The sequence below is a fragment of the Bombyx mandarina genome, chromosome 04 (genome assembly GCF_030267445.1).
Source record: "Bombyx mandarina strain Sakado chromosome 04, ASM3026744v2".
NCBI classification, from domain to species: domain Eukaryota; kingdom Metazoa; phylum Arthropoda; class Insecta; order Lepidoptera; family Bombycidae; genus Bombyx; species Bombyx mandarina.
In genome coordinates, this window is record NC_143211.1 from 3,096,927 (window position 1) to 3,106,591 (window position 9,665).

General features: G+C 38.6%; 3 non-coding genes across 3 annotated transcripts; 1 reads left to right on the top strand and 2 right to left on the bottom strand.

Moving 5' to 3' along the window:
• Nucleotides 1-110: 110 nt before the first annotated feature.
• TRNAQ-UUG (transfer RNA glutamine (anticodon UUG)) lies at nucleotides 111-182 on the bottom strand. Its single transcript has one exon. It is a non-coding gene; the product is annotated as a tRNA-Gln (tRNA).
• A 3,642-nt stretch (nucleotides 183-3,824) lies between these two features.
• Nucleotides 3,825-3,896, top strand: TRNAQ-UUG (transfer RNA glutamine (anticodon UUG)). The gene has a single exon. It is a non-coding gene; the product is annotated as a tRNA-Gln (tRNA).
• A 3,104-nt stretch (nucleotides 3,897-7,000) lies between these two features.
• Nucleotides 7,001-7,072, bottom strand: TRNAQ-UUG (transfer RNA glutamine (anticodon UUG)). The gene has a single exon. It is a non-coding gene; the product is annotated as a tRNA-Gln (tRNA).
• Between the last annotated feature and the right edge of the window lie 2,593 nt (nucleotides 7,073-9,665).

The following is a 9,665-nucleotide window of genomic DNA, read 5'->3' on the forward strand; positions in this document are numbered from 1 at the left end:
TCTACAGCATATGTATACTGCTGTAGATATGACTAACATTTTTTTAAAGCTTTTTTCATCGAAACACAATCAATTATTTGTTAACTTCTTTTAAATAAAAAAAAAAAATCAGGTTCCACCGAGATTTGAACTCGGATCGCTGGATTCAAAGTCCAGAGTGCTAATTATTACACCATGGAACCGATGAATGTAGCTTATAAATGCTAAAATACTATAGATAATCATGTATTTTTAAAAATCGTAAAACGCTTAAGTAAAACACTTACTTGAATCTTCGTGATCCATAAAACTAAATAAACGCTAGTGTTTGTGCAAATTACCAGTAATACACGAAAACTGCGTAAACAATTTATGTACTGTTGATAAAACACAATGACATCTTGACTGGTGCAACTATTGGCAGTTTATCACAACGGCAATGCCCGTGTTAATGTTATAGAGCATATAACATCATGGTCCATTACCTAACCAGCCCGGGCCATAAATATTACAACCTAAATACCGTAATCTAACCTTGTGATATGAGGTCAGAATCTCAATTGTAATGGAAATTGGCTTTTAGTCCGGTCAAATTTGACCAAAATATAGGGATGAGGTTACAAAAATTCACACTCGGCTGAAAAATGGTAGGTTTGTTCAAAACACTATTATTAAGCGGTAGCCAGCGGCTTGGCTCTGTCCCTGACATTGCTGAAGCCCATGGGCGACGGTTACCAATCATCATCAGGTGGGTCGTACGATCGTCTGCCTACAAGGGCAATTAAAAAAAAACACTATTATAAATGAAATCTGAAAAGTCCTCATTGATCCGACACTTGAAAAAAAAACCGAGGTCAAAGGTCACAAAACGGGTTTTTTGCGAATTTCAGCAAAATGAAATGAATCCTGATATATTTAGGGGCGAAAAAATAGGCACTTCGGTAGTGCCTATTACCATTAGGGTTCGCAATTCTATACCACCACCCGTCAAATGATCTCAGGGTATGCTATGGTATGGTAAGCTGTTGATACTGTACATTTGCAAAGTTTTGTACAATTATTCTTAAACCTGTTTTTCCCGCGAAGTATTAATAATCTAGTGTAATTTACAATTATTATTAATATCCCAAGATGAGCGATGTCATTATCTATATGGTGACTATGTTGTATCCGCTACTCAAGACCAGCGTGCCCATATAATTGCGGGGCGCAACTGATGTAGGGAGTCCAACACTCATATATAAATATTAGTCTACCCATTAAGTACATGTATTTTCTACAGGGATACAAAGTTTCAAGTTCAATCGGATGCATGGTTCAGTAGTTATAACGGAACATCCGTAAAAAGCACTGTAGATTTATATATTAGTATAGATATTAAAACAATTGCTTTTATCAATCGAGACGATGTAAGCATTCTAGCGGTACATTCAAATCCGGTAAGAAATTTAAAGGCTATAATTGAATAGGGGAATTAAAGTACGAAGAGACCAACCGCACTCCTTTTAGGGCCATATTCAAATATTTGTCGTCGTATTTTGATATATACCTAGTCAGGTCATAAGTATTGTCACACAGTAAAAACTTTTCTTTTAGAATGCTGGCCATAAAAAAGTTTATTGAATTCAAATTTCGAATTGTTCATGAAAATAAAAATGTATACTTTTTCGAATTTTACTCATTTTTAAATATGGAGTGGACGCTTAAAGAAGACCGTGTTGCAGTTATTGCGTTGCATCATTGCGGTTACGCGCCAATTCAAATTTTTAACATACTGAAAAATTTGAATATAACCATAAGATTCGTTTATCGTACCATCAAACGATACAATGAAGACTCTAGTGTAGATGACAGGTCAAGAAGTGGTCGCCCTCGGTCTGTTAGGACTCCAGCAGTGATAAAAGCTGTGAAGGCGCGAATTCAAAGAAATCCCAAACGTAAGCAGAAACTGTTGGCCCTTCAGCTGGGGTTAAGCAGAACCACGGTGAAAAGGGTGTTAAATGAAGACTTAGGGCTTCGGGCATATCGAAGAGAAACAGGACATCGTTTGAATGCTCGTCTAATGGACCTGAGACTGAAGAGATGCCGCGCTTTGTTGAAGCGGTACGCGGGAAAAAAATATCGGGAAATTCTTTTTTCGGATGAAAAAATTTTTACCGTAGAAGAGAGCTACAACAAACAAAATGATAAGGTGTACGCACACAGTAGTGAAGAAGCGAGCAACCGTATTCCGCGTGTCCAACGAGGTCATTTTCCATCCTCGCTCATGGTATGGTTGGGAGTTTCTTATTGGGGCTTAACAGAGGTACATTTTTGTGAGAAAGGTGTAAAAACGAATGCAGTTGTGTATCAAAATACAGTCCTGACGAACCTTGTGGAACCTGTTTCTCATACCATGTTCAATAACAGGCACTGGGTATTCCAACAAGATTCGGCGCCAGCTCATAGAGCGAAGAGCACACAAGACTGGCTGGCGGCGCGTGAAATCGACTTCATCCGGCACGAAGACTGGCCCTCCTCCAGTCCAGATTTGAATCCGTTAGATTACAAGATATGACAACACTTGGAGGAAAAGGCGTGCTCAAAGCCTCATCCCAATTTGGAGTCACTCAAGACATCCTTGATTAAGGCAGCCGCCGATATTGACATGGACCTCGTTCGTGCTGCGATAGACGACTGGCCGCGCAGATTGAAGACCTGTATTCAAAATCACGGAGGTCATTTTGAATAAACTTTAGTGTCATAAGAATCTATGTTTTGTTAAGTTCATTTTGGTATATGAATGGTTACATAATGAATAAATTTGATTTAATTATTTTACATTAAACATGTGACAGAATTTATGACCTGACTAGGTATATATGTATATAGGCTTTATAAGCCCAATAGAAAGTAAGTAATATTCCACAATATGTTCTTCGCGTTTAGCAACAAGATCCCGAGATACAAGAGCAGTGCGTTGTTGAATACTGTTAGATTTAGAAGAGGAACGCGAAGGAGGCTCGTCCCCAGAGGTCCGAGTGGACGCTAAACGCCTGTTATCACGCACTACAGGGATGCATTAAGTTAATAATTCCCGGCAAAAACAGTTTTACAAATAAATAATAGTTTAAAAAAACAAAAAAACACGCTTTATATAAAATTCAACCAAAAAATAGAAAATAAATTTTAATAAATTTAAATTGAAAATAGTGTAAAAAAATAGATATTTTATTGTAAAAAAAGAGTGGGGTGCATATTGTTATTAGTTATAAATATTTTTCTGACAGATATGAGTAGAAGAATTATTATTTCAATAATATCATAAAAAACATACAATAACATACATACAAGTGAAGCTAATATAAAGCGTGTAATAAGACCAAAAACTGTAACATGCTTGATTGGTTATTTCTGTTATTTCAAAATGACAAGAGAGTCTTTAAGCGCTTACTAGGGCCCCTGGACACAGAACTATACACAGAATATTTGAAAGCCTTCACTGGAACATTCATTGAAATTTTTATTACGCCGCTACAAACAATGCCCATCAAATCGGGTCGCTGTTTACCCAACGGCAAAAAATTTACAAAATTAGAATTTCCATCGGTGCGGTCTTGTAAAGTCCATTAGTTAAGGGGTTAAAAAATAGAGAATCGGCCTAAGATTATACTAGCAGTTAAATGAAACGTAATAATAATAAAAATGGATCACCGAGTTTCTTGACGGATCTTATCAGTCTAACGACTCTATACAGTTTCAATCGTAGAAGCAAGGTTGGGCTCATAAAATACTGTTTTTATAATAGTACCTATAAGAGAAAACTGTGTTAGTAAAAACACTTTTATTTAGCTTTAATCATCATCGGTTCCATGGTGTAATGGTTAGCACTCTGGACTTTGAATCCAGCGATCCGAGTTCAAATCTCGGTGGAACCTGAATTTTGTTTATAAAATTATAATATTTTTTTCCTACAACCTTCTTCGAGCTCGTGTCTCAACGTATGCGAAGTCATACACGATGCAACGAAGACACTATTTAAAAGTGTTCATTTCTTTGATGGCGTTTTTGTAATTATTTACGTTTCACGAAATAATTTTATGATCTTTTCCTTTTTTTTTCCTACCTAATCGTTGGTAGCTTTAGGGGTTATTCGAACTTCGCGCGGACCGGTCGGACAGCTCACGGGCTCAACTTGAGGGAATTGCTAGCACTAGCCCTAAGAAGAGCAGTGCTTCGCTGAATCAACTACCGCATCGGAATCGCAACCCGATGAGAAAATCCGGCGAGAAACTCAGTGGGCTGCGTCTATGGCGAACTCTTCGTTGTAGTCGACGAGGACGGTGACCGGTGCTTGAAGAGCGTAAAAGCACTGAAAGAGGATCCGGGGGATCCGAAAAGACATGTTTTGGGCGATAGCGGCTTTGCGTTGTCGAGTCATGCCATTTCATCAAAGTAGCGTTCTGACGCTTTCTTAAGATACTTGCGTATCAGTTCTTCTTTCTTCAGGGCCACGTCATAACGGAACGTATACAAGTTTATAAGGTTTCACCTTCTTAAGGGACAGTTTATTTCGCTTGCAGACCAAGGGGTGCAGTCGACCGATGGGAACGCGGCTCGATCGCGATCATTTTCCATATTTTAAATAAACTCCAAAAATGCAAGATGGGTTTTGTTTTGCGTTTATCACCAAAAACAGATAAATAGATAAACACACATTGCAATTTTTTTGTTAACCTTAATCACATAGAGGAATTTGAAAGGGGGTGTGGAGCAAAGTCGAAATTATGATTCATTGGTTTTTTTTTTTTAATTAATGATTTAAGCGAAAAAAATACCCCAAATCCGGTCCATCCAACCAAAATCGCCGCGCATATATAATTCAGGAGCATCCACGTGCGTCTCGGACGCAATCAGTATGGTGAATAATTGATGCGCCAGCCCGCGATGATTGCGCGGCCCCGGGAGATCGGAGATTTTGACCCCCGCCCTCGAGTACACCCCAGGATTTATAATGTCATTATTGTTTTTACTGACGTGAAAAACTGGTATTACGTAAGCCATTGTTATTGATGGAACTTCAGAAGAAATTAACCTCTTACATTTCATACTTCGTTCGTTATAATGATCGCGAAGATTTCAGTCAATAGAGTTTGTTCATTAAGTAACTAATAATTTTTGTAATATTTATAAAGTCACTGTCCGTCCGCATCTTCGGCGGGTGTTCTACAATTTACGCAGCGTGAGCGAAGTCCCATGCTCGGTAGTAGGATAAAAGATAACCTATATTCTTTCCCGTACGCTCGCTGTCTGCCCCGCTTGGGAGGTGCAGCGCCGTGTCCTTGTCGCAAAGATAGGATCAGACTTGTCGCTGCCTGGCGTCGTGGCGTCGATGCTTGGCGGCGACGAGTCTTGGAAGGCTATGCTCGACTTCTGCGAGTGCACCATCTCGCAGAAGGAGGCGGCGGGGCGAGTGAGGCAAAGTTCTCCTCACTATGCAGAAACCCGCCGCCGCCGAGCAGGGGGTCGGGATCGGGGTCCCGTCCGTAACCCGGTCCCCTAAGAGCTTCGGGCTCCGCCCGCTTTGTGCGGGGAGGAACCTAGGCGTGGAGCGGCGTGATAGGTCGCGTTCCCCCGACCGCTCCGGGGGAAGGTGACGTCGACCGAGAGAACCGGCGGTCATGTTGCTGGCGGCCGCCGGTCCGGCGTCTGGGGGACGGCGGGATGGATGTAATGTGCTCTGCGTAAGCCCTGTCCCGCCGTCTCAATAGCTCCGACTGGGTTCCCGCCCGGTCCGAGGTAGGGCGCCGGTTGTGAGCGGCAGGAGTTTTTAGTGAGGTTCGACTCCCACATACCTCACCTGCCATGCGGGTGGGGCGATTTTCTCCTGTGGAAAAAAAAAATTATTTCCAAATGTTCACACTATTTCTATAAAAATAAGTGAAAAAAAAAAAAAAAAAAAAAAAAAAAAAAAAAAAAAAAAAAAAAAAAAAAAAAAAAAAAAAAAACACACACATTTAATTTAATTCGTAATTGGTAATTCGTTCAGTATAATAACTATTTCACCTGAAATAATTTGCATAGAGAAATAATTTTACAAATGTAATGCTTCATTAAAATTTTAATGTCAATGTGTTTTTCAATAATAATATCGATTCTAGTTCAGACCTTTTAAGAAAGATTACGTCACCTCAAACAAGTTACAGAACTCGTTTGTATGGGTCACTGACTTGTGAGGCTTCAAATGGTTTATCTCAATTAACTGTATACTTTCATAGTTTTGTTAATGTAGCTATAAAATTTTCTTGCACACAAAAATAGTACTTGCGAATATTTATTGAAATCATGCTATCGATTAAATGAATCAGTGCTAACGTAAAAGTATATTATCCATATACCTATATGTTTTTTTTATTGCTTAGATGTGTGTGTTGAGATATAAGTTCTATGGTCTCAGTATAGTTACAACGGCTGCCCTTCAAACCCTTCAAACCGAAACGCATTACTGCTTCACGGCAGAAATAGGCAGGGTGGTGGTACCTACTCGCGCGGACTCACAAGAGGACCTACCACCAGAAATACCAGCATGAGAATTCGTGAGACACAAAGCAGCGGATTGACGTGATTTTTTTTAAGTTTGAATATTATTAAGTCAGGAGAGTCATTTACGCTACCTTTTATCCCGAAAAAAAAAATCATTCGCACGGGAAACTATACTGAAACTCCTCCGTATCTGCGCGGTTGAAACCGCTAATAGCTCCTAGTAATCTATATTTTATTCATAAGCAGTTCTCGTCTGAATTATCTAAGTTTATTTCATTTAAATTGTCAGGTAAATAAAAATTAATAACTACAAACGTTTTCTTTTGGATCAACGTACATAAACACACTTACAGACACGTGCTCATCAATGACTATTAAAATATAGTAAAACGGAATACTTTTAAAAATCAAATTAAACCAATAACGCGTCACGAGACTGCTTCGAGAATTTCCATCGAGTTTCGTTCGTTCAAAACTCAAATAAAAATACTAAAAACTCAGGTTCCACCGAGATTTGAACTCGGATCGCTGGATTCAAAGTCCAGAGTGCTAACCATTACACCATGGAACCAGTTGGTGATCACACTAAAATCACCAAAGCAAAGCCAAGTGGTTACGCCACACACAAGAAGAAAGTAACGGAATATCTAACAACACGTTATTGCGTCAGTTTTCACTTTAGATTCAGCTTCTCTTAATCGGCACGATTTTTTTTTTTATGAACTTTGTAGGCAGACGAGCGTACGGTCCACCTAACGGTAAGTCGTTACCGTCACTCATGGACGTCAGCAACGCCAGCTATGTCAGCAATAATCTCAACATAAGCTATAAGTTACATCAATCAAAACAATCATTTTATCATCATTTTTGTGTAACGTTAATGAAATTTTAAAGCGCTTTTACTAAACGCTTGACCTGAATATGTAACGTAATCATCCAGTGTAATTCACCAACTTTAGAACATCCGTAAATTTTATAATTTGCACACACATCTAGGATTCATCACTATAAGTTAATTTCATTGCGTTCACAAGAATAACTGGAATAGACACAAAATAACCCTATACATTTTAATTGCATTAAAGCATGTCCTTTTCTATTTTTAAGATGTTCATATTATTCACCTATCTAAATTGTTTAATAGAACCGTATTTTTTCAATAATTTGTTACCACTAATTTCACTCAATCGCATCATGCGTTGAAATTTCTGGTCACACTATATGATTAATTTACCATATTGAAATCACTTTTACTTTTATTATAATGACCAGTACTTAATCGTTGCTGAGATCAACATGGAAGTATCATCATACTATGATAAGCTCGTGTTTTTTATTATTGTTTTTTATGATTGTAGAATTACTGGTGGCCCGTAGGCCTTTCCAGTTCCACCAGGACAGGTGGGTGAGCATTGGCTCGGCTAGGAACGGTGGGATTTGCTAACAGCTTCCCGAGCGCCTCCGAAGGAGACCTAACAACTCAAGAGCAACTGCTTCGGAATTAATCTACTGCCGGATCGGAATCGTGACCCACTGAGAAGATCCGGCGAGAAACTCGGCGGGCTGATGTGGCTTGGCACGGCGGGGCATGGCTTAGGTGTCTTATTTGAAACCCAAATGACGTCATCCGTAATGAAATCGCGTAGATATTTTATAAATGAACTAGCGTTTACTGGACAGTTCAATGCTGAGGAGCATCTCTGCAAGATTAAATGAGGCTGTAGACTCTTTAATGCCCCTTTAATCTTGGTTACTTATCCTGTCTATTGTATATCCAGAGAGAACCAATATTTGTTAAAGATAATTGGTATTCACGATTTTGGTTTCTCTTGTCTTGTATCTGTGTCTGTCTGTCTGTGTGTGTCCAAAGTATATAAAGCCATCGATTGCAGATCATATATATATAAATAAATCTATCCATGTTGACTTCCACGGTGAAGAAATAGCATCGTGTATTATTAAAAATCAAACCCGCAAAATTATAATTTGCGTAATTACTGGTGGTTAGGACCTCTTGTGAGTCCTCGCGGGTAGGTACCACCACCCCACCTATTTCTGCCGTGAAGCAGTAATGCGTTTCGGTTTAAAGAACGGGGCAGCCGTTGTAACTAACTACATATACTTAAGACCTTAGGATTTATATCTCAAGGTGGGTGGCGCATTTATGCTGTAGATGTCTATGGGCTTCAGTAACCACTTAACATCAGGTGGGCTGTGAGCTCTTCCACCCATCTAAGCAACAACAAAAAAAATGTTCTACGACAAACTTAACTTTAAAGTTAGTTTATAGGTGTTTTGAAAATGATTGTATGTCATTACCTACATCAATGACAATAGACACAGCTATGAAAATGTTTATTGCAATGAAATAAATAAAAGCAATCTTAAAAACTTAAAAGTTTTCTTTAAAAAAAAACGAACTTAGCTTAGATAGGTAACTTTACTTCGCATCGTTGTGGAGCTTTAATCCACAGTCGCGTTCAATTCCATCAGCTATATAAATTTCCAATACCGCCCCAGCGATACCCGATCAAAATTCAAATTACCTTATGTCACAGCGAAAACCCTATCTTGATGCTTTCCTACAAAATTCATCCTAAAACCACTAAGAATAAAATTCAAAATCGCTTAAATATAATGTAGATTGAGTTTTCGGCATAGCCAGTGTAGTCTGATATTACATAATCAATTTAGAAGTGACGACTTTAACCTCAAACAAATATATTGGTGGGAGTTTTAAAATGTTAAAATATTGGCTGGTTTACATTTAATGTATTAAAAATAATTATTTTTGGGTTGAGATCAATGCGAACTCCAGGGGATATCTGGGCATGAAATCCGACTGGACTTTGAACTCGTTTACAGATCAAATCGCTTAAAAAAGAATCCTAGTCAACAAAAAAAAAGTCTTGAATCATTGATTCTAAATGTGCCCTGCTGCTGATGTTTTCAGTATGCTATGACATAATATGCTTCTGCAAACTAGGCTTGCGTAGGCTAGTTAGGCAGCAATTTGGCTGTGCCCCTAATTGCTGACGGAGAATCAGCACATTTGCACGTCTGCCTATAATAAAAGCCATAAAATTACTTACTTACTTAAAATTATTTTTTACGAACAATTATTTCAGATTAACCTAATTCCAAGACTAGTTGGAGTAAATACA